At 36.8% G+C, this 25,206-nt stretch overlaps 1 protein-coding gene across 1 annotated transcript in view; it reads right to left on the reverse strand.

Annotated features, from left to right (window-relative positions):
• DNAJC1 (DnaJ heat shock protein family (Hsp40) member C1) overlaps nucleotides 1–25,206 on the reverse strand; it is a 112,773-nt gene that overhangs the window by 77,896 nt on the left and 9,671 nt on the right. The gene's annotated exons all lie outside the window — the stretch shown is intronic.

The raw sequence follows: 25,206 nt of genomic DNA on the forward strand, positions 1-25,206 counted from the left end.
AAATCGCTCAGTAGCACCCGGAAAAAAAGCAACAGCTACATAAAGCAGACATACTCGCATCTAACATGGTTTCTCCTCTAACAGCAGCAACAGCACAAGACTAGGAAATAAATGAATCTTCTCTCATATCAAATGATTAAAATACCACTCCCATATTTGCTTCACATGCATCCACTGCAACCTGGTCCTAACTTAAGCTCCCATGACCAGATTAGTTCCAAGAAGTACACCTGAGTTTGCCAAGTTTGCACTTGGAAAAACATCCATGAGGGAAATAGAGTCTTGTAGCAAATTCCAGAGGTGGGAAGGACCTGCTGGCAATCCTGAAGAATATAACTCTAGGAAAGAAAAGCAAGTGTCTCCCAGAAGACCAAGCATTATCTGTGAACTTTTATAGTTAACAGATGCCAGCTGAGTTTTGGCTTAAATTTCTTGCTGCATAACCTTTGTTCAAGTCACCCATTATTTTTATTGAACTTCTTTCTAAGACACTCATTTTTTTCAAGGATGTAAAATGAGTTAAATTTGCTGCTTTTCTACAGATGAATGCTCCAAGTATACCCAGGCAGGAGGAGAGATCTGCTCTGCTGCAAACCAAGCCATGTGTCTCACAACATTCCGTTGATTTAAACTGAGTAACAGCACAGCAGGGAAATATGTAGGAACTAAAAATAACGCTAAAAAGGTGTTTTAATGTTTTTTTATGTTGCTAAGTTTTAAAGCAATTCATGAAATGAAAATTAATACAAACCAGCACAATGTATTCCTGTGAGCTTCTGATAACTGGCACAATCTCTTCACTGGCATGTTTGTTTCCAGGGGAGTGTGTCAAATGAAAGAAGACTCTGTTTTCAGCCTAGCGTGCCAAATGAATGAAAATTCTGCTGCCTCATGCTTGAGAAACCAAAAAAAGTGTTCTCCTCAGCACATGTGCACAATTACATGGGCTTAGGTTTTCTTGACCAATTTGAACAACAGTACTTATATGCAATTTTTTTCTTCTGTTGCAACGGTTTTAGCCTTTTACCTTTTCTACTTAGATTTTTCAGAAACTGATTATTTAGGAAAAATTAGATTGCCCAAGAGAACACTGTCATGTATAACCGTAAGTTATAATTTAACATGAGCTTTGTCTCTGAGATGCAGAGAACACTTACCAACTCTCAACATTTTTAGAATTACTCTTCAAATTCAAAATGGAGAAAAGCTATCAAACAACAACTGAGGACATTATTCAAGCCAATACAAACCAATTTGAAATCCTGCCTACTGTTATAGTTTATTTCCATTTAGTTTTTCATTCTGGTAGTTCAAAAGGAAGGAATGAGTAGGTATCTTTTATTTATTTCATATGTTTTTTCCAGGAACACTATTACATATTTATTTTGATTCCATTTTATATATTACATTTATTGTTTACATAATACGTGTTATATATATTTTTATAATATAGATAGTTGTATATATTTATATATACCTGCATGTATTCCCTTATAGGCTAAGGAAAGTTGTTTCTAGGGAGTTCTCTTGAAAATCTCCCTTTTGCATCAGATATTTCTAGTCTACAGCTCTCAGATAAAAATATTACCTACAAAATTCCTGATCCTGCAACATATTCACAGGAACTAAATTGCTACAAAGAAAGACCACTGCTTTTACGACCCAGGTCAACAGGGAAAGCAGAATGTCATGTCTCCTGCAGTGCATTTCTTGCTCAATGCCTTTGCCCCTAGATAGGGCAGCCCCCTGATTTACAAAAGAGGTGACACTATACCCAAGAACAGCTGAATGCAGTTCATGCTCACCACTGTGGAGCATCACTATAAGATGGCAAAGATTTTGGGGTGTTGGATCTGACAAGTTCCAACCCTTCCTACAACGTAATGCCCAAAATATGCTGCTATTTAATTGTTTGTATAGTTTTATTGCTACATTTCAGCTTTAGTATGTTTCCAACTTCTTTCCAGAGGGTAAGGAATTAAAGGAAATCAGAGAATCAGCTACAGGCTACTTCCATACCAAGCCTTTACCTCCTCATCCTCTTCCTTTATCCTGTTCTCATTACACCCTTCCACCAGAACTGACATTACTGACCCATATGCTTCTACATACCTAGCCTGTCTTTTCAAATAACTGCTTCCTAGATCTCAATTTAAGCATAATTTTTTGGAGGCAGATTACTAATGACCACAGACTTAGATCTTAAAGAAAACCAAAGACCAAAATAAATAAAAAAAAAAAAACCCCAAAAAATGCTTGGGCTACTAAATACTGAATTCCTGTGTCACCTGAACTGTCACTGTCACTTTTGTGACTACATCTTTAATTGTTTTGTAAGCTCTAAAACTTTTCATGTTTTTCAAAGGTGTTTATTACCCTCCCTTCTGACGTCCAAAAAATAAGGAAAGGGCATACGAGAGACAGCATATAGGATGTATGGCTGAAAAGAAAATATTATAAAACCATACAAGAAGCCAACAGAGAACAATTATCTCCAACACAGAAGTTTTCAAAAATCCACCCATTATCTTATGCATCAACACAACATTTACATAGTGAATAATCCCCACAAGCATCAACTTTCAGAATAAACATTAACTATTTATTAGCAACTTTCCCAGCCTTATCAGCAGTGAAGGACACCAATTTATATGCCCATACACCCACACACATCCATCATATGTATTTTCACACACAGATGCTAATATAAAAACACATGTAAACAAGCGTACCTCACCAGCAGTCCTTAATGCTTATACAATGCTCTAATTTATATTTGTAATTGTTGCTTAACTTCACAAAGTATTTTAAGAACCCAGCTAAATAAAGCTGGGAATGAATAGACAGTGATCACTTCCATATCTTGACTTAAGTAATGTTTTTAATGCACACTATTCTTTAAACAAAGGACAAAAACATGGGTATCATGAAGCTTCTCTTGCAGGTGCAAAACAAACTGGAAAGAAAATAAATCATACCTCAAATAGTTAAAGGATCTAACTGTCAAAAATGAAAAGGTGTATCAAGCAGGATTTTATGAGGTCTGTCCCAGGTCCACTGATAATATTTTAACCAGCAAGTTGAATTACAGAATCACTATTAAACTGCTAGTTAACACTAACCTGGGAAAACCTACGAAGATGGTGTGAAAGAGAATTATAATTTTAAAAGAGCCGGACAAATTGGAGAATTGCTTTAAAAAAATATGACATTATTTCCTAAGTGGAAGACTAATGGTCTACATCTGGATAGAATTCATCAACTGCACAAACACAGGACAGAAAAAAGCAGTTAGGCAGAAATTATCAGTGAATCACAAGCTGAGCATGAGTCAGTGGCATGATGTCGCCTTTCTGTGCGGCACAGCCCACCGTGACACGTGCAGTACAGCAATGAGCAACCATGCCATTTCATGCAGCAATTGTAAGACCTCAGCAGATTGCTGTGTCCAGTTCAAACAATGCGGTTAAAACAAGCTATAAGCCTGTTTAGAAGATAAGAAAAAAACCCTGAATAATAAGAAGTCTAGGAGAAAAAATAGTGACTGAAAGAAACTGAAAGAACAAGTGTGACTTAAGCCTAAAGAAAAGGCAGCTGACACAAGGAAATTAACGTCTTCAAATACATAAAAGGTAGCTGTAAAGAAAAATGGAATAATTGCCTTGTCTGATCTATCAGGGCTAAGCAGTAACAGTCAGATAACAGCACAGGAAGATTCAAGTTAGGTACCAAGAAAACTTCCTAGAAGCATCACTAGTGTATCACTGGAACAGACTGCTGAAGTCTCCTTTCCAGGCAGGTCTTGCATACATTTATCAGGCATGACTTAGATTTAACCGGTTCTGTTATATATACCCCAGCAGGGTATAGTAGGTCACTAACAGTCCTGTATTTTAGAATTAAATATCCCTTTGATGATTGATTCAATAAGTATTCTGAAAATATTCCAACTGGATTTACTGCGTCTGTTTATGTAGTTTAAAAGGTCCTGACAGTATTCTTGTCACACTGAGGATGACAGATGCTCATGCTGGAAGAGAAAGAGTCAATGAGATTTTCACAAAACCTAAAAGGGCTTTGAAAGGAGTGGCAAGTATCAAGAGGTGGCAGGAAACACTTTGCTATGAATTTGAAGGCCCATGGGGCTCTGCTCCATGACTTGGACCACTAGGCATTAGGCTTAATTTTCCTGTTACATACAGTTACTCTGAACTACTACGAAAGTCATCCTGTAGTAGATGATCATGAATAAGTCATCCATAATTTGAGTTTAGCATACTTTCTCTGCTCGTTACTAGCTTTAGCCTTGAAAGATAATACGGAATGGATATTGTCAGCTAGGTTCCTTGAGAATGTCAGATGAAAATAAGGACTAAACTGAACACGAAAAGCAAGCAGGAATTTCTACAAATATCATTAAAACTTTTTTTAAAATTAAACTATTGCTTTAAAACTATTCTGTATTTGGTTTATTATAAATACATACTTAATTCCTGCAACAAAAACACGTAAATGAGGATATGATAGAGCCACTGTAGTAAACCCTGTCCAGGCACAGCAGTTATAATTTATTCATTTATGACAGAAAGCAGGAACACCTCTCTCAAAATCATATATATAATTTATTACAACTTACAATCTAGTTATATATTTTTATAAATATATTTATTTAATACATTTTATATTTGCTTCCACCTTCCTTTTCCTATTGTTTACCTAGCTTCTGTACCGTACTATAATATTTCTGAAGGACTCATTTTGCAGAAGCAATGTTATTTTTCTTAGTTTAAGGATGCTTAAAAATAGCCCTGTCCACTGAACTTGAGCTTTGAGATCTAGGTGTACCTGAGTCTGCAGTCTTTCATTTGTTTATTTGTCCTTCTAGAGCCTGGAAGAAGACATGAAGCATTTACCGAGATCAAGAAGTTTTACATCTCACTGCTACAAAATCCACGTTGTTCAGTTTGGATAAATCCTTAACACCTTTCTCCAGAAAACAACTGTAGTTAAATGAAAGGCATAAAAAAGATGATCTCATGTGTGAGGTGGTTATGTCTTCCACGAAAAAAATCATATTAGGGCAATGTTACCCTCCTCCTCCCTCAAGGAGAAATTGTTCCACCATTTATTTTTGGCATATAGAACAGAAAATGCCTACAAATATTGAGATCCTAAAAAAAAAAAGAACAAATTTAAGTACTAAGGGAAAAATTCTTTTTTTTTTTCCTAATTTTAAACCCAACTAATCAGAAGTGACAAAACCGTGTATATTTTTAACTAAAGATGCTTCATTACAGACCTCTGAAAGCCTTAAAATATTTACAAACCTGTATTAATTTATTCAAAATGCATTTCTATGAGTGTTTTTTCAAATGCATTGCTTTAAATAGCGAGGTTTATAAAGAACTACGAGCAGCATTTATCAAATTCCTTCCTCCTTTATTTAGAATACTTTCTACTGAACTAGTTAGGATTTAGCCCTACCCGTCATGTAGGAGAGTCGCATAATGATCCCTTTATACTCATTAACTACCATTTTAATGAGCTATTACTACCTCGGGATTCAGAAGACCTCAGGGAGGTTGTAACATGCCACTACCTATATAGTAATTCACTGCTGAGTTAGTACATAGCCTCCTTGAAAGAATATAAGAATGCCCTCCATCACTCTCTGTAGCACAGATGCCAGTGTCAGCAAAATTTCTGCACGTAAGACACATCCCACCCTAAAACTTAACAAACATCTCAGTTAAACTCCAATAAGCTTAACCAATTGCCTATTACTATGGCCCACCACTTTGCTAAAAGTTATCACACTCCTAACAAAGTGAGCTGAAAGCATGAGCATTGCCTGACCACCTCAACTCAGAGATTGATGGCATAAAACATGGCAAATCTGATAAAGGGCCAGGGCAGAAGGCAAGGGGACAGGGGACACTAACATCCCAAAAGACTATTCACAAAACCCGCAAGAGTCTGTATGAGCCATAAATTAGCCAGCCGATGTTCAAATGTACTTGGATAACGAAATCAAGTTTAGCATTTGGAATCGTCAATTAAAATTCACACAAAAATTAATTTATAAGCAACTGAAAGCTAAATAAAATTAAATTTAAAAAATCGTGCCCATATTAAAAAAGCAATATATATGCAATGACTTGCAATGGAACTGACTTGAAGACAGCCCTTCCCATTCACTAGCAATTTTGTATGGAAAACTGCTATTATGGTCACTAAAAATGCTTATCTGACATTATTCTGACATTATTTCTAGTGAGAATGAGCCAAATAATCTTTAAGTAAGATAATGACCTCTCAAGATTTAGGGCAGCTGTGGGCAGATACTGTTACAGACAGTGGCACACTGTTTCCTGAATTGCCTTCTGTGTTTTTCAAATCAAAACGTTTGAACTGAACCACACAGGCTCAAGTGAGAGGCAGAAAGATCACTTCCCTGCTTTTCATAAAGCCATTCCCTGCAAGCAATTACTGCTCTTCTCTTCCAGTACTACCTTGGAGGCATCGTTTGCATCAGGCAAGGAGGGGAGTAATTCATACTTATCCATAAACTGCCTCCCTCTTGGCCTGCAAGAGCCAGAAGAGCAAGACAGACTCTACCTAAATTGGGAGACCCTCGCAACAGGGCATTCCCCTCCAGAAGCAGCCTAGGGAACAGCTGGTAGAGGCAGCACGTGCCGAGCTTCTGCTCTCACAGCAATATCCACAGCAAGGCTGCAGCTGAACCGGATGCTGTGAAAATCCAGACAAGTCTAGAAAAGACAGAGGGCAGGTCTGCACAAGGAGGAAAAGCTGAGAAGATGAGTATGAAGTAAACATTTCTCCCGATCTACTTCAGTTAGGTGAGTGCAACATCCAACTACCTCATCACTACAAAAGGCGGGGGGTATCAAACACATGTATGTGCCTGCTTCTCTCCTTATACAGACATAAAAATAATTCAGCAAAAACAAGCCTTTTTTGCTGGGAAACTAAACAGTCTGTCACCACCATCAGAGGGCTGAGAGAGGGAAAATAATAGCTCTTACCCAATATTCTCTCTGAAGTCACATGTGAAACAGACTGGGAAATGCTCCCTGCTCCTGAGAGAAAAATAAGTAAAGGGGCAAACGTAAGGTCAGTTTTTCAGCCACCGATATTTAAAAGGCAGCACTTGTATGGAGCGTATTTGCCTCCCATCATCTCTCATCCACCCAGAGAGACCTATTCTCAAGTCACAACAGCAGAGTTGGAACTGAACAGCTGAAAAGAAGAGATCTCTTGCTTCCTCCATCCCCATTTTCATTTCCCCCATTTTCATCACACGCAGAAGTAACAGATAAGAAGAATTTTCTTCTGACACCTGTATTTTAAGGGTACCTTCTCAGCATGGAAGCAGTACAGAGCAGGACAGAGAGCAATAGCCAACTGCAGGAATTACAAAGTTGGGTAAGCAGAGCTGGTAGCAAGACAAACACTGCAAAAGGAGAAAAGACCAAAATAAAGGGGAAAAGAATGCCTTTTTCTATGCCTGCGAAAAAGAAGAATCAGCAGTTGAGTGAGCAGCAATAAAAACTTGGCACAGGTTACATGCTGTTAACTATGCTACCAGAAATCTGTTTCAGCCAACTGACTGCAGAAGATAGTGGCTATTACTAATTCATTTACTTGCATCTCAACATGGGATTACAGGATTATCAGCATCAAAGGTAACAGTGCAAGTTGGAAGCTAAAACTGTGGTCCTACTGCCTCAAGTAGAAACACTGACAAATGTAGAATATTTCAAATGCAAAAGCTACAGGAAAAGTTTTGTGATCACAGGACTTAAAGGAAGCAAAGATAAATCCTAACGTGGGTTCTCCCCCAAGTTTTCAAGTTATAAAGTCAAGACTAAGAGAAAGACCAACAGACAAGCAAACATATATTTAGTAGGTAACTTTTGACACAGGTGGAGAGGAAAGGACTGAACCTGCAAGTCTACAAGCTACTACATGGAAAAAAGCATTGTGTTACTGACAATCCTACAAGTATCAATAATAGGCCAAAGCCGCATTTCCCTCTGTCTCATAACCCCAGCCATGGAATCAAATCCAAGAAATCAAAAAGAATTCCATCAGGTGCAATTGCTTCCCCTCATAACTTTTTTGGAAGGAAAAAAACCCGCACACAAAACAGTGGTGGCAGAACTATTGCAAAACTATTTCTGAAAAAAATCAGTCACAGTAAGTACCTCTGGCCAAAATAAAAGAAATATTTACTGCAGGATGAAGAAACTGAGGAAGCAAGAAGAGAGAAGAAGAGGACTAAAATCAGTCCATTTCCTCGTCTACCTCCCGTCTTCCAATTAATCCCACACAAACCCTGAGCCAACTTTAGGCAGATGCCAGCAATGGAAGCTGTATACCCTGTGGCAATGTTGACAAAGAGCACACTGTTGGCAAACAGACCAAAAAGATAAAAATTTTTGGTCAAGTTCTATTTTTGTTCTTTGAATCAAGAGAGTTGTTTTTTTTTTAAAAAGTTGCAAGAGAAGCTATTGTTAAAAAAAATAATGAGATTGTTAAAAGATAAGATTTGAGTTTAATTAAATCTAGAATATAAACTTGCAGTTTAAAAATGAAGGGACAACAGAAATATGATAAAGATAATACATGCTACAGAAAATAATGAGTATTCTGAACAGGTAAAGGAGATTTGGGAAGAACTTGGTGGTTCCCTGAAAAGGAACTACAATCTGTCGTCATTACTCCTGCCACTCTGTCTTTATGCAACATACAGAAGATGACTGCTTACCCAGTGAGCAGCTATTCAGTATTTTTCTCTTCACACATTTGTTCATGTGTGGCCTCATCTGCTCTTAGCTGCATGCTGTTCAAACACGTTTGGAAGCCGTGGTTATTTGTTTTGAAGCCCATCACAATGGCATCAGAGTTCATCAATAATATTATTCACCATTGTAATATCTTAAGAGACAAGCGTGCATTACTTCCCTTTTTTTATAGATTGCAAAATGAGGCACAGATTAAGGTAAAATCTTCAGTAATCTCAAGTGCTAATTTTATCTCAGATAAGATTTTTCCAAGTGCTCAGTATCAAACAAAATTCCATACATTCAGGGCACAGACTTTAATCGACTTCAGCTGCAGCTGCAAACCCTCAGCATTTCTGCATATAAGCCCCTAGTATCTCAAATTATGCAACCAGAATTGCAGAGCACTCAAATCAATTAGTCACCACTTGGGAAAAGTTTCATTTAAACGACTTGCCTAGCATCACATAGGAATTCTGTGGCAGAGAGAGGAACAGAATCCAATCCTCAAGGGCACTTTTCATCTGACTAGCTTACCCATGAAACCATTTTTTTTCCCCTGCAATCTTCTCCCCCACTCTCTACATACTCTCAACATCTACAGGTTAAACAGTTTTTACAGACAACAGTCTCTTTCAATACATAAGCCTGAAGCTGCACTGGGGCCAGATCTCTCCCTGAGCCTGAATAAGTAAAGACCCTGTAGAATATAATGTAGTGAATTAAAAATCATCACAATGAACAAGCACAAAGAAACCAAATTAAGATTTGAGACATTCTGAAAACTGACATTCCCTAATTTTACAGTATGCAGTCCTGGAAATTTGTTACTAGTCTTCAAAAGCGATATTAAGGTACATGGCTGTTGTAAAAAAAGACAGAGAAACAAGTAGATTCAAAAAGGAAAAAATATTTACATAAGCAATGCAGACCTGCTTCATCATACTAACTCATAAGCAGTGTTCCCACCCCACCCCCCGCCCTCAAATACACCCCGGCACTCTGAAGAATCATTTTGATTCTAACAGGCTCCACTAAATTGCAGAATGATCTGGCTAATTATCAGCTTGCCTATTTCGAATTACAGACCTTAACACAAATATAACATAAAATAGATTATTCCTTAAAACAATAAAAGTGTAATGTTTCTGAGAGATATGCAGGAGTAGACTGGTATCTGCACAGAACTAAAAACCAGCATATGCTATATCATTTTAGAAGGGCAGGGAGAAATCAGTAAACCGAGTGCATCAATTAGGAAGGGGAAAGAGACTGCACGTATTACAAGCAGATGAGCCCAGGTGTAGACGGACAGTTCTGAAACACACAGTGTCCAGGCAACTGATGATTCTCTTAAAGGAAAGTGTACTTTTTGTCTCAAAAGACCCAGAAGTATTTACCAAGCACGTTCTGCAAGGCATATGTATTTTTATCATCTAAGACAAAGAAGCACAAGACCCAGAACCTTGCAAAATCTCTCAAGTATAATGAAATTAATGAGATTCTAAAAATAATGGCAGCCACATGAGAAACTGGCTAAGCGTTTTAATTACCAATTCTGTTATGGTACAACAAAGTTCTTCCTTAATAATTCAGTAGAACTTCTCTACGTGTGAGGGTACTCCAGAAGCACAAATGGAGATGTCTACTTTCAGACCACAAATGACTGTAACCATTTTTTATCCAAATTACTTGGAATCTTGTTGAAATATAATTTGTGAGGCACATTTTCAGAAGTTGTAAATAATCCAGAACTGTTTAGCTTATGTGAATGGCATTGTTAGCATTTATCAATACAAGACATACTTGCAATACTTTTGTATCACCTCTATCTCATTTTATCACCACATTCAATGTAAAACATTTGACTAAGATTTAAAAACCCTTATATACCCTAGAAGACAAACTCCATCAAGCTGAATAAACATGAATAATCCAAGTCTTTTCTTAAAAAAAAAAAAAAGAACAAGAATCTAAGTATTTGTAGTTGTATTTTTGAAACAATATTTCATGTATTTTATATTTGATGTAGTTTTCCTGCACTGTGTAGGAATAAAAGAATAGCTTAAAATATAGAACTATACTATTCCCACATGGGGCAATCAAAATTTGCATGCAATTAAAAAACATTGTTTTAAAGATTAAAATTCCAATATCGCAAAAGTTTCCAGGAATCCTAGGACTCATGCATGTATTTACATGGGAGTCAAATATGACTGCTGCCTAAACACTGGTAGAATTATGCTCCCAAATAAACTGCCAGGCACGCTAAGCTTTTATTCAATAATATTTATAGATCTGGAGTCAGACTTATATATCCATGAACTGAGAAATTACAGGCACCTCTACAAGCAAGACAACTTTACATATGGAGAACAGTTTATCTTACCCAAGAAAACCTTTCTGTTTATATTGATCTAGAGTTGCATGAAAGAGTCTTGTTTATAAAGGATTCTTAGCATAGCAAGCGTTCCTTGAAAAACTGAAATGAGGGCAATTTCCATAATCATCTTAATTTAGACAGACTTTACACACAACACATAGGTTATAATCTATATGCATACATACTTTATGTAATGTTCTTCACCTGAAAGACTTTAACGAAATTTTTTAAAAAGTCTGCACTACCACCCACTTCTTTTCAACTAATAACGTTAGATAAGACCAAGTGGGGATCTAGGGGAGAGAAGCAACTCTCAAAAATGAGGAAACGACAAAAGAAAACTGGGATATGGTCCACCAAGATACAAGTATAATTAGTTTCCATATTTCTATATAAATATTTATACCAAAAAAGTGAAAAAAATATTTTTAAAAGACAACAAGTCAAGGATATTTGTTCAGTTAATCATCATTACTAACAGGAGGTACAAATAAAACCAGACACAAGAAGTAAAAAAGCTTTAGTGATGAAACAACAAAAAAGGAACTTTTTTTTGCTTTCTTTACTGAATGAGTCTCCAGAAATCTTTAATTGGGTCTGAAATTTAGGTGAATATCAAATAAGAGCACACAAACAAAAAACTTGCTGCTCACTGCATTAATGAGTTGCAACACAATGAAGTTCAAATTCTGAAAGGCTCTTTTATGGCAAAATAAAACCAAAACATGGAGAGTTAATTCTATGAGCAATTTTAAGTTCTTCCTACCTATTTATTCTGCTCTCACTAAACATTACAAACAAGAAATGCTAATCATTACACTGTTTTATATGATCAGTTTTATCAGCTTTTTTTCTATGACTCTATGATTCTAATAAAGTAAAATAAAATTGTTTAGGAGATCTCTCCACAAAAGGGGAACTTCTGATTATTTTCATTAATTCAGTAGTTTTAATTAGTGAATCTCTTCCATCACTATTAAAAAGTAAGCTAAGGTAAAAATGAATTCCACAATAGTATCAAAGTCTTCAGTTCTGGTAGGGCATTTTTACTTTGACAAAGTTAAGTATTGCCTACAGATACAAAATACACATTAGTAGTGAATCCAGGAATATTCAAGGAAATTTACTCCATATATTGGTTGCTAATTTGTGCAATTTTATGCCTTTTCCAAGAATTCACTTGTGCCCTCAACCCAAAGAGGAAGTAACTGTTTGAGATTTGCTCAGCAGTCAAGGATAAATAAAAATGCCATCAATGTTTCTTTCAATGCCATCAAAGAAGAATCTTAAAGTTTTAATGATAAAGTTAATATAAAGATATAACTAAGAGACAATTTCAGGGCAAAAAGGACCCCAAGTGTTAGCACAGTAAAAGAAAAAAGCCAAAGGATTTTTAAAAGATCAATATGAATTTGCTGACTTTAACCTAGATGAAACCTAGAAATTGAGACCTTTATTATTATCTTAACCAGATAAGGAGAAATAAAAATAACACATTGCTTCTGGGGAATTGCTACTACTACACTGATTAATATACAAACTATTTAGTACAAACTAGTTACCCTCCAGGAAGTGCGAGAGTTGCATTACACCCATAGCCTTTTTTTTTCTTCCCGTTTTATAAAAAGTGATTTCTTGAACACAAGATTTAACAATTGTATGCAGTCATATAACATAAATCCCTGAATGAATAAATTGTCCATCAGCTAGGTAAGTTTACATCTAAAAACGTAAAAAACAAACAAAACAAAAACAAAACAGATTTTTTTTAAAGTTACATTTTCTAAAATTCTTTACAATCACCTAGAAGAATAAAATTTATTTTGCACAAATATATCTATTCTTCCCATATCTGATTTTTGGCAATTATGCTGTTCAGCCTGGCAAGCAAACAAAGCAAGATTAACACTAACTTCCTAAAACAAATTGATTTCATGTTCCAAATGCTGTGACAATTTTCTTTGTACCTTTCAAATTTCAAATTCCCCTAAATCGAATAGTAGCAGCTGGAAAAGCTTGCACTAGGTTCTCTTAAAATTGTATTGCACCACAGTAGCTAAGATTTTCCACTGACATTAAAATAAATGCAGCCAACCCATATCATGTAATGAAGTAAAATTTCATTGTTTTCTAACAAATCTTACTCAAAACAGCATTGACAAGAAACTCATTTCAATACCATTTTATGCCACACAACGAACTAATGCTATAGATGAAGAAATGCTACAATCTCACAAGGGCATTTCCAGCAATGCATCTCCACTGGCTGAAACGATCATCCTAAATACTGCACTATCTTCAACTCTATCTTCTAACCCTTTCTTTTTACCACTAGATAGAATATGTATTTGATACTTATTTGATAAGATAAACTTGAATTTTGCCCAGTAAGTATGCTCTGGTTGCCATTATATTAAACCAGCAACAGCAATCCGTCAATTAGGCTAACAGATGCCAGCTAATACTAGAAATAATGCACTTCAATGCTTTTTAAAAATAAGAATGCTTTTTAAAAATAAGAATGGCATCTGAAACCAAAGTAAATATTTGATTACTCCGGTAAATTTTCACTTATTTTCAACTGTGAGTTTATGTAGTACTGCCCATTATAGAACCAGAATAACGCTGCTAATGATTAAGATATTTAATAATTATGCAAAATTGTAATTTGCTTTTTAAATATTTTCTAAAATTAGTAACAGGCTGTACATTCACAAAACTTAACAAGCCAAGTTCTTTATTTAGTATTCGATCAAAAATATAACTGCAAAACTGTGTATTTTTAACAAACAAGTTCAATCAAGTTGTTTGCTATCATCTGCATGGATGTTTTTGATACTCATTCAAAATCACTTACATGTCAAAGACACTGCATGAAATTGAAACCTCTACTAATGCCAAGGTTTGACCCAGGATCCAAAATAAACCTGCATGTACAGACCCTTGTACCTACACAAAGCACCAATTACTTCAAATAAGGTTTTGTCTGTGTGCTAGAGTCCACCCATGTGGAGGCAATTACTATAGCAGGGCCATTATATGGTTCATTTCCCCATACCAGCTTGGCAAGAGGTGTACATGGGTGTAGGAAATGCAAAAGAACCTTCACTAATAAAAGTGCCTCAAATACACATCCATGCATTGTCATATTTAATGTCACAACAAACACTTCTTCACTGGGAGTAGACCATGCAAAACAGTAAATACTGCAGGGCAGTTTCCAATTTGAACAGTATTTTTCAAGTTTCTCTTTTTGGTCCACCAGTAAAAATCCAATTATCTTCTTTTTTTAAAAAAGCTTGAATAATTATGCTGATCCTTAATCTACATCGCACATTTCTAACCTGAGAATTCCTAAGACTGTTGAGAAGCTGTAGGATTTGAACAGAAGTGTGAGAAAAACGTCAGAATTGCATGCTCTTCAAGAAGAATAGTATGTTTATAACAGCAGAAGCACTGATATTACTTATTGATTATGTCTGATACCATTCCATTCCTAAATGGGAAAGTTGTTTTTTGAAATAATTATTATAAATAGGAGCAAACCACTTGAGTATAAAAATCTCTCCCCCATTGGAAGTACTGAAGCTCCATCTAGAGGCTTTTCTTCCTCTACTGTCATTTGTGGTATATGTAATATCACCTAGAAATGTGAACAATATTAAATGTCAGAGGCTTCCTTTGTACCTCCTCTTTTGTTATTCATAATGGGTTCTTGCCCTGAACCTTTGCCTGGCAACACTAGCTCCTTCACTGCCATCAAGTGGTAAGAAACCAAAACTGAACTTAAAAATGTAAAATCTCAATAATCAGATTAAATGATCAGTATAGTATAGAGACAACTATAAATACTGAATACTGAAAATCTTTATGGTTCTTTTCATTGAAGTTCTGGTATATCTACTCCAGAGTACTACGAAGCCTCACACAATAAATTCAGCAATGGTTTCAAATGACTTTTTGTAAGGTTTATTTTTACTTCAAATTGCACAGAATAAAAATCTACATCTATATTTCCCAACATTATATTTAGAATAAAAAGGCATCACAATGAAAGAATTTTTAAGCAATAATATATGTAATGCTTAACAGTTCAAAAATATTGAATTTGGCAGTTAGGAGGAATTCCATAACATAATTAGAAGGAACAGCACACACATCTCCTCAGACTTAGTGTTGCCTATTGGCAGTATCCCAAAAGAAAGGGTGAAACAGCAGCCCATCTCTTCAGCAGTGTCTAATGCAGCAAGTATGCAGCTATGTCAGTCTCTCCCCTTGTGCTCTACAGCTGTAATCAACTGTGGACATTTTTTATGTCAGGAGAAGTCTTAATGCTCTACAATCAAAAGTGACCTATGAGAAATCAAGCAAACAACACACCAAAAAACTGGGAGGGTTTGTCTAGATCAAATAAATAGGAAAAAGAATTAGTAAATTAACAGCAGAATGGAGCCAGGCTACAAGACCTTGATTACTTCAATTTCAACCCCTTGAGTGACTTATGGTACAACTACTCCCACAGTCGCCCATCACTCCCACATACAATGCTTTGAATTACAGAAATCTCACAAGGTCTTCACCATGACTAGGAATACCTCTACAATAAATCTCCGAGCATACACACAATGAAATTGCATTAACTGCTTCTATCTGCTCTTCCATGCACACAACCTTATTTCACTATACTTTCTCTTCAGCAGTTATTCCAATCGGGTATTTTGTCCATGGCAGAAGGTGAAGTACAAAGACTTCTTGTGTTGCCCTCTTACACAGCATAGTGACTAGCACATGCAATGGAGTTTAAGAATTCAACTTTTGTTACAGAAACTTAAAAACGGAAAAAGGAATAGTTATCAGATTAAAAGGGACAGAAAAAATAATATTCTCTATACCAGAGATATTTTATGCCTTATCAATACTTCATTGGTAAGTGTCCCGGTTTCGGCTGGGATAGGGTTAAATTTCTTCCTAGGGCTGTGTTTTGGATTTAGTATGAGAAGAATGTTGATAACACACCGATGTTTTCAGTTGTTGCTAAGTGCCCTCCTAGTCCAAGGACAGCTCCCGTGCCTACTGACTGAGCTAGGTACACAAGATGGGAGGGAACATAATCAGGACAGCCAGCCCAGCTGGCCAATGGGGTATTCCATACCATGTGACGTCATGCTCAGTATATGAAGGGTAGGCGTGATCCAGGAAGTACCGATCGCTACTTGGTTATCGGTCAGCGCGGATGGTGAGCAATTGCATTGTGCATCACTCGTTTTGTATATTCTATCATTATTTATTATCATTATTTTCCCTTTTTCTGTTCTATTAAACTGTCTTTATCTCAACCCACGAGTTTTTCTCACTCTTACCCTTCCGATTCTCTCCCCGTCCCACTGGGGGGGCGGGGGGAGTGAGCAAGCGGCTGCGTGGTATTTGGCTGCCTGCCAGGTTAAACCACGACAGTAAGGAAAGAACTATTGAACTACTTCTATCAAATCCTGTGTCTACCACAGATTAAATCTGTGCTGTGTGAGTACTGAGTGGCCACTTACCTACTTCTAACTGAGCTGAGCCAGCTCTCTGCTGAAAAGCAGGGTCACACAAAGCAGTCTGCTAAAACTTTGCCATTGGGAAAGCAACCTCCAGAGAGTCAAACTTTCCAGATGCAAAAGGTCAGTCTGAAAGATCTGACTTCTGTGTTTGCTTGGCCCGGGAACCCAGCCTGCTCATCCTAAGACACTTTGTTTCTAGACCAGCAATTTTCAAACACGGTGAAAAATCCTCCTTCAAAATAATCATTGGTATAACACCTGCATATTGAAATTGAGACCACATCAAATATTTTTTTGAGAATGACTGGAGAATGCCACAAATAATAGAAGTATTTATTATGAAACTTAGGACAATTATTTCTTCTGCACCGCTGGGAAAGGAAGAATAGGACTGATATTGACATGCATAAGTAAAATGGATCTTCAGAAATGACACGCGTAAGAAGAGACCAAAAACTAAACAGAAAGGGCCTAGAAATCACTGAACAAGCAAAGCAAAGGAAAAAGAAAAAAACAAAAACAAAAAAACACCACCCACCAACAACTAAAGTATGTGAACATTAAAAACAAAACTAAGAATAAGAAAAGGGAATATACAGAGGGACTATAACATGCAGCCTAAAGCCACATACAGCTTTAAGCTCGCGGCAACACTAACTGCCTGTTGCTTGGCAATTCCATCTCGAGGTCCAACTGAAAAGCCAAAACCAATTTTACACAGTCATTTTAGTTACAGAAAGCATAGGGGTTAGACAAAGAGGCTGTTCCTGAAGTAATTGGAATGTAAGTTAACCAGGGTGCATACAACCACTTTAGCTCCTGAGCGGAAAGAAAGGACTGAATTTATGATGAGCAGTGAAAGCCACAGTAAAATTTGATGGCAGCAGGAATACATTTAAAAACAAACCAACCAACCACACAATAAAGAGAAAAGATGACCTCCAAGATTAAGAGTGACAAACAGAAGACATTGGAGATTAAAAAAAAAAAAAAAAATCCTTAGTTTTTCTTCCTGAACATGATTACACGTAGTTCAAGCTGATTGCAGATCTCTCAAAAGGATGTATTGAATACACTGATAAGAAAAAGTAACCAGAGAAACAGTGCAGTTACAGATATCCCTGTATAGTAACCCTGGTTGATAACTATAGTTCTTAATGAAGGGACAGAAAAAGGAAAAAGAGGAATCAGAAGAGAAAGTATAGTATATACTCGAGCAGGACGGAGGACTGTCAGACTCTTCACTCTTTCAGCCTCTAAAAATTGTAACAGAAAAAAACCCTAGCACAAAAGCCATGGAAAGTGTCATCAAAGGAGAGAGAATAATTATTAGCTCCAGGGGATGCATGGACAATCACCATGAACTGCAACGCAGAAGGCTCCTAAGATGTATTTACAAAGCCCCAACAATACTCAAACATCACAGTCGGCTCAGCAATTCTCAGCTGTGGCCACCAGGGACCCTATATACTGCCCTCATTAAAGAAAAACACTCAGTGCAGTCCCAGCAACAATGCTGTCTTGGTGAAAAATAAAGCTTTAGGCATACCAAAGAACAAGAAGCTATTCAGGTAACTGTCTCGTTCTCCATCATTATTCTAGCATTGACAGTTTGAAGACAGGGATTTAGTTTTGTGGGGGAAAAGGCAAAAAAATTTTTCATGATGCCCAGTGAGCTAATGGCTAGTGAAAACTGTAAACCTGTTGCCAAATATTAATCTACAAAATGAAGCCCTGGGAGGCAGGCCTAAACAGATCTGCTATGAAGTCTAGAGAGGAATTAAGAGACTGAAGAGGTCATTCATTTTGAGGATTTGTTTGCATCTTTTCTGGGTAAAGGAAATAATGAAGAGCAACTAAAACAAAACATGCAGGAAGTCTACGGCAAGCATCTGCTTCCTTTTTTGGGCCACAGGTGTTTATTCTAGTTGTAGCTGGAAGGAAACCTGCCTTTGCTGTCCCTTGTCAAGATGGGAATATCACTGGGACTCTAGAAGGAAGGCTATGGCCTAGAAATTAAAGATCAACTCATCCGAAACATTGTCTGGACCCAGCTTTGTCAGAAAATGGGGTAGGCTTTCATACTTTATCCAAATAAAACTACCAAGGTCCAACTTAAACAGAAATCAAAGGATAGCATAATAAGCAAGATGCAACTTAAAATACCATCAAAAGATCAGCAATGATTCTTTTGAAGATTAGCTCCTTTCCTTGGGCTATATTAGCAACTGCAGTACATTTTCTAGATTACTGATGCTTGAAACAAAACACAATTTTAGAGCATTTATACCAGAGCACATGCAATAATTCTTGCTAAAATCACCAATTCAATATTTACTTTAAAAACCTAATACAGAAGAGCTTGAGCATGTTAGGCAATCGGCAAGAGTGACCATAAGAAACTTCCCTGGAGTAACCTGCCATTCCAAGCACATGCTGGCTCCACTAGATTCTCCTGCTTTCCTTCCTCCTGCCAGTGTGTTGGGACTCAGCAAAGTGCTATCCCACACTGTATCTCACTTGACTAAGTGATAGATTTTACACTAGTATAACTCATCTAGAGTATTTTTTTCCACCTCTTGTAACGATGTTTTCCCCTAACCAAGTCATTACAAGACAGATCATTGTGAAAATTAGTCCTGTTTTCAACGTGCCTACTGCCAGTAAATGAATCTGTTACTACTGACATTCAATAGATCCCAGAGCACAAGCATTGTACTGAGTCAGAACAGCATTTTCTACACTGAACAATTATTTCAAACACTCTTACCATAGCCTAGCACAGAAATTAGCAACTTACACATTAATTTAGTCACACAAAAAAAACCCAGCAAATATTGGCGGGGGGGAGAATCAGTTAATTTCCACATTTCACAACACACTGGTTTTCTTTCATGTTTTATTCTTAGGCTATCTGAGCAATCAATGTCCTTCAGGGAGTCTTTCCTTCTTCTTTTGACCACCACTTCATACAATCTCATCTTTAAATGGCATACTGGTTTCACTATATAACTGGACAAAAGGCCAAGTTTTTATCATGAGAGTTTAATCATTATTTTCCAGCTTTGCCAACTTATACCAGATACCACCCCTTTAGGCATTCTTACCTTCATGCCTAAATCCATTAATAGAAATTTTTTTGGGGGGTGGCAGTTTTTTCATGTGTGGATTTATTTTATCCACCCATCCCCTGCCAGTGGAGAGTCCAAAAGGCACCTTCCTTGAGCAAGCTACCCCTTAAGAATAACCAAAATAATTATCTTACTAAATTGTCCTGTGAATCTGATACTTGGGTGAAGAATAGAAATGACTGCAACATATGTACTTCTTCAAGGCTTGCAGCCAAACAATCTGGAAGTCCACAAGCAACCCTTGTGCAAGCTGTGAGGGGTGCTGGGTTTTATGCTAATAGCAAGGTCTACTCTTGCAGTTGGAATGGGAAATACTCCGCATATTTGTCTTAGCTGAACTGCAAAATATTGAATACCTGATCAAGATACAATCCTATCTTGACTGAGAAATCAATTTCAGAAACCAGCGTAGTTCAGTACTGTCTTTCCTGGCCATGGTATCAATCTGATCATGTCCAACCAGCTGTCATGTAAGGCTCTCCTATCTCATGACAGCAGACAGGATAACCAATAACCTGATAATAACGGGATACCGTTAATTCAATGACAGCGTCTTCAAGTTAATCTGTTAGAAAAGAGCAGAGAAGCTATGGGAATGCATCTTACATATTCCAGAAGTGAAGAAACTCACATTTTACGGCCTTCTTTAGGTCAGAAATTTAAGAAGATACCATGCCCCTGTTAACAGTTCTCTGAACACCAGACAAATTTTCTTTAAAATTTTTTTTTTTTTTGCTTAAAAATCTGAGCTTTGAGGAAGGCAAACACATAGAAGACAAATTAAATTATATCTTAGAAAGAAAACATGGATATCCATATTCAATGTTAAGCAGTGTTTATATTCACAAGTACGTTTACAAGAGAAGTCGACATTCTGTAATGCAAAATGGCAATCTATGCAAGAGCACTTTTTAAACAAAAATAGTGTCCCAATTTATTTTCTAGACTTCAAATACTACAAAATAAATGCAAACAAATGTTTTGTACTGAAAACTTTAAAACATCATAATTTAAAATAGGAAGTGTAATATCAAGATTAAAGTTCTCTATTGTTAGGGTATGATTTTTACTTCAAGTGCATTTCTCTCTAACTCTATCCCTTTTATAGGGAGAATGTAGTATTACCTAAATATTTTGGATTTAAATACAGTCTGCTCAAACTCTTCAGAAACTGATAGAATTAAACATTATGGTTTTACCCAAAAATCAAGATAAAGCTAAGACATGTGTGACAAAAATCAGCTGCAACACTAAATAATGTTTAATTGCACCTATATATTGCAATTTGCTGTCGCACTATTACAAATTGGAGCCTACACAGGACGATCCTAGGTCCAATGGTTAAGGTAGCTCAAAATAGCAAATATTCACCACCAACACCTCTCCTGTGAAATTGTCCATCTGAACTATACACCTACATCATACCTACAAAAATAGACTTCCCAGAAAATGCCATCTGATTTAGTCTTTCATTACCCCATACTTTTTTCTAGTTACTGTTTTGATTCTCAAACTTCATTTCTCAGTGCATCACTTCAGATATGTAGATGTTAGCAAAGAGCCAAGTCTACCCTAAATTCACATCTTTTGATGTTAGTCAAGGTGCATGCACAACATGGAAGCAATGGGTAGGACTAGATACAGAGTTTAATTACTTTAGATAGTACCTAGAAGCATGAGTTTATCAGGTCCCTGAACAATAAATAGATCAACTCTATTTAGCAGAAAAAGAAAATTGATTGTACACTAAAGAATTGTACTAAAACCTTGACATTCAATACATTTTATTCAATACAACTTTTAGCTTTAATATGTTCACTTAAAGGTCCTGCATTTCAAACAAGTTCCCTGCTGCAAAATTTATTTTGCAAGTTTCTATCTTTTAAAAACTTCTAGAAGTGAGGGCATTTCATAAAACCCTGTCATGTCTTTCTCCTCACAATGTTAGCATTCGATAGAAAACATAAAAATTGAAGTTTTCACAGTGATTTATGTAAGTGAAACAAAGCAATACCAAAGTCTTGCTTAAACCAATAGGAATGAGCAAAGACATTGCTAGTAAGTCATACCATCAAAATTAGGATAACTAGAATAAAATAATCTCATTGTTTCCAAAACAATAAACTTAAGTACATCGCAGTAAGAACCTTGCTGGGGAATTAATAAATCCACAGAATTACTATGGTATAAAGGTACCATAAGTCAAAGGGGGGGGGGGAAGGAGGGAGGGAGGGATGACACACAAACCAACTCTACTTAAGTCTTAACTCAAGTAGTAATACAAACCCAAGCCCTCCATTTTGCCTTCTGAAAAGAGAACTATTGTCCAAGACTGAGATGTTACAGAATTAATGCTAGTTACTAAAGCAAAGTAACCAGAAGCAGATTATATATTCCTGAACTCCTTCCAGACATCTCGGTTAAAGGCCTGAGCTCCTAAGAATATGTGCTTAATCATACATATGTAGCAGTTAGTAGAACAGGAAAGCTATGTAACAGCAGCTATTCTTCCTTTTAACAATCAATAACTACAACAGCAACATGGTGGATTTTGTACCAGTTCCAGTAGAATTCATGGAATGTATAGCTAAAAAAATGTTTTGACTCCTTCTTTCCAACTTGTTAACATGGACTTTTGTATTTGTCCAAGCAAACTAGAGTGGCAATTTATTTGATTTTCAAAACCCTTTTATTTCTTTAAATGTAATCAAAACCAGGATGCTAGCTACAGACTGCTTGATGATGAAACTATGAAAAGTTTCATTCAGGAAAAATGCTACAGCCGTGCAATTTAGTGATTTATTTAATGAGTCTTTCCCATTGGAGATGTTCAAGAGATTCCCGCAGTAACATATTCTTTGCAGTAGACAGGTCAAGAGAAGCTAATTCAACTTGAAATAAATATACAGACATATTACTCCAAACAGACAAATTAGATGCTAAGAAGTCGCCAGGACCATGGCTTTCACCTGAGATTGCTGAATGAAATTTGTATACAAAGCTGCAGACCTGCAGGTGAGGAAGGTAACCCAGTACTGCAGAAAACTGCCACCAGGGAACTGGCAGGCTGCCAATGTGATTCCCATCCACACGCCAACCAAAAAACAGAAGAGATCCTGGGAATTACAGACCAGAAAGTTTGGTCACCCATCCTTACTAAAGGCAGTAGGGGCTATAAAATTAAAGTCACTGTAGTCAAGGCTAAACGTGGTCTGTTGAAAAGACGTTGCATGGCTTCTACAAAGAGAAACCCCGCCTCACTAACCCACTCGAATCACCAGAATGCATCAGTAAGGATAGAGAGAGGAGGTCCAGCAGACACAGTACAGCCCAATTTTGAAAAAGCTTTTGACAAGGTTCTATACCAAAAGCTATCAAAGAAACTAACTTGCCACAGAATGGGAGGAAAGAGTCTTACAAATAGAAAATTAATGAACAGGATACAAAAAGCAAGGTTTAATGGCCAGTTTTCAGTCCAGAGAATAGGCAGCTGAAAGGTCTCCTGCTGGGGGATTGGTGCTGGGACTGGCTTTATTCAGCACTTTCAATGGCAACCTGAAGAGTAGAGCATGCAGCAAAATCTCACAGTTCATAGGTGACACTATACGTTTTGGGTGGATACCAGACACTAGTGAGGGAATGCCAAACCAAGTGATCTGGCAAAAAACTGAGAGATAAGATTCAGCGTAGGTAAGACTGTCACCTTAAACTAAGCCATGCCTACACAGAGCAGAGCTTGGAGCTGGCAATTACAAATGATGAAGCAATCCAAGACACATTGCTGACAGTTCTCCAAACCCACTGTACATCACCGGCTGACTGAAACGCACCACCATGAATGCACCTTTTAATGTTACTGATCAAAAACTGTGGAGGTTGAGAGGTACAGGGGGCAAATGAACTGCAAAACATGGTTAGGTTCACATGCTCTCCCCAAGTAACACCATCTATTGCCACTGACTTTATTATTTTTATTTAAGAAAGAAGTGCAAGGGTCATACAGAAGTATATAAATAATAAGAAACCAGGGTGGAAACCAGCCAGAGCACATTGACAGCATCCAGCACTTCCTGAAGTCATCCAAGGAGCTTCTGGATGACATGGAGGGGTGCCCTAACTGAAGATGACTAGGGAATGGAAACAGGCCCTCATAGACACCAGGATCCATTGCTTGAGACACAATACTAGACTATTATTAAACATTTGCAATCAAGACCAGGCAAGGGTGTTTAGTATTCTCAATTGCAAATAATTAAAAAAAAAACCCAACGCATTATTTCTTAACTGATACATGTTTATCCAAATAATAAATCCTCTTCAGAAGCCATACTGCATGACACCACTGAGGAAAAGATAACAATTTAAAAAGAAAACAGAAGTAGGTATCTCCAGCATCCAAAAGAATATCTAACTACACAGAGACAGTGATCAAAAGAATATCTAACTCCACGAAGACAGATAGTGATTTTCAACCAGTGAATCACAGGGCCCTGGAAACCAGTAAGCTACTGATCTACTTCAGCTATTGTCCTTAAATCTAAGTTCACTAACCAGCGGTCTGCACCTCCACCAGAAAATTAAAGTGTCTATAAATCATATCCACTTGTAGGTAAGAAAGGTAAGTATAAGTGTGTGAAAGGCATAAATCATCACGACTGAGGAAATTAGTAAGTCAGTAACTCATTGATAAGTTAGTCTCTATCTGTCCAGCAGAGGACTGGATTATTTCCTCCCCCCTCAAAATTAACACAGCTTTCTGGTTAAGCATCTAGTATTACTCAACCAGAAAACACAAAGACCAAAAAGATCTACTAAACGGACTACTGGTGCACTCCAGCATGGGAACTCTGTACTATGTAACTGAACATGAATGTAAGTCAGTTATACCTAATTTTTAAATATAGGACACAACTTATGTAGAAAAAAGGTTTGTTCTTTCACCATTGTAAGTTGCAAGAGAAAACTGACTGGCTGATACCCCCAATCTGTATTTCAACTGTTGAAATATTATTCTCAATAGATACAGTCCAATTTGAATTCACTATGTTGTTTTGAATGTTGCGGGGTTAGCTTGTAGTGTTGAAAAGCTACTAGAGCAGAAATACAAAGGAAAATACTCAGTAGAACAGAAACTACAAACCACACAGGTTACAAATTGAAATAGAAATACTTTCTATTCAACAGATAGGTAGACCCAGGTTGGAAAATAAGTTTATTTCAAATTTTTAATCAACTGAAAGAAGTGCTTGAATTGAATAAGATTTCAAATATTTCCTAATAGGAAATGGGAAGAGCCTTCCATATAGGATGAAATTTTACAGACTTCTTTTTTTTTCTATTGT

This window comes from Calonectris borealis, chromosome 2 (assembly GCF_964195595.1).
Source record: "Calonectris borealis chromosome 2, bCalBor7.hap1.2, whole genome shotgun sequence".
Classification (NCBI taxonomy): Eukaryota; Metazoa; Chordata; class Aves; order Procellariiformes; family Procellariidae; genus Calonectris; species Calonectris borealis.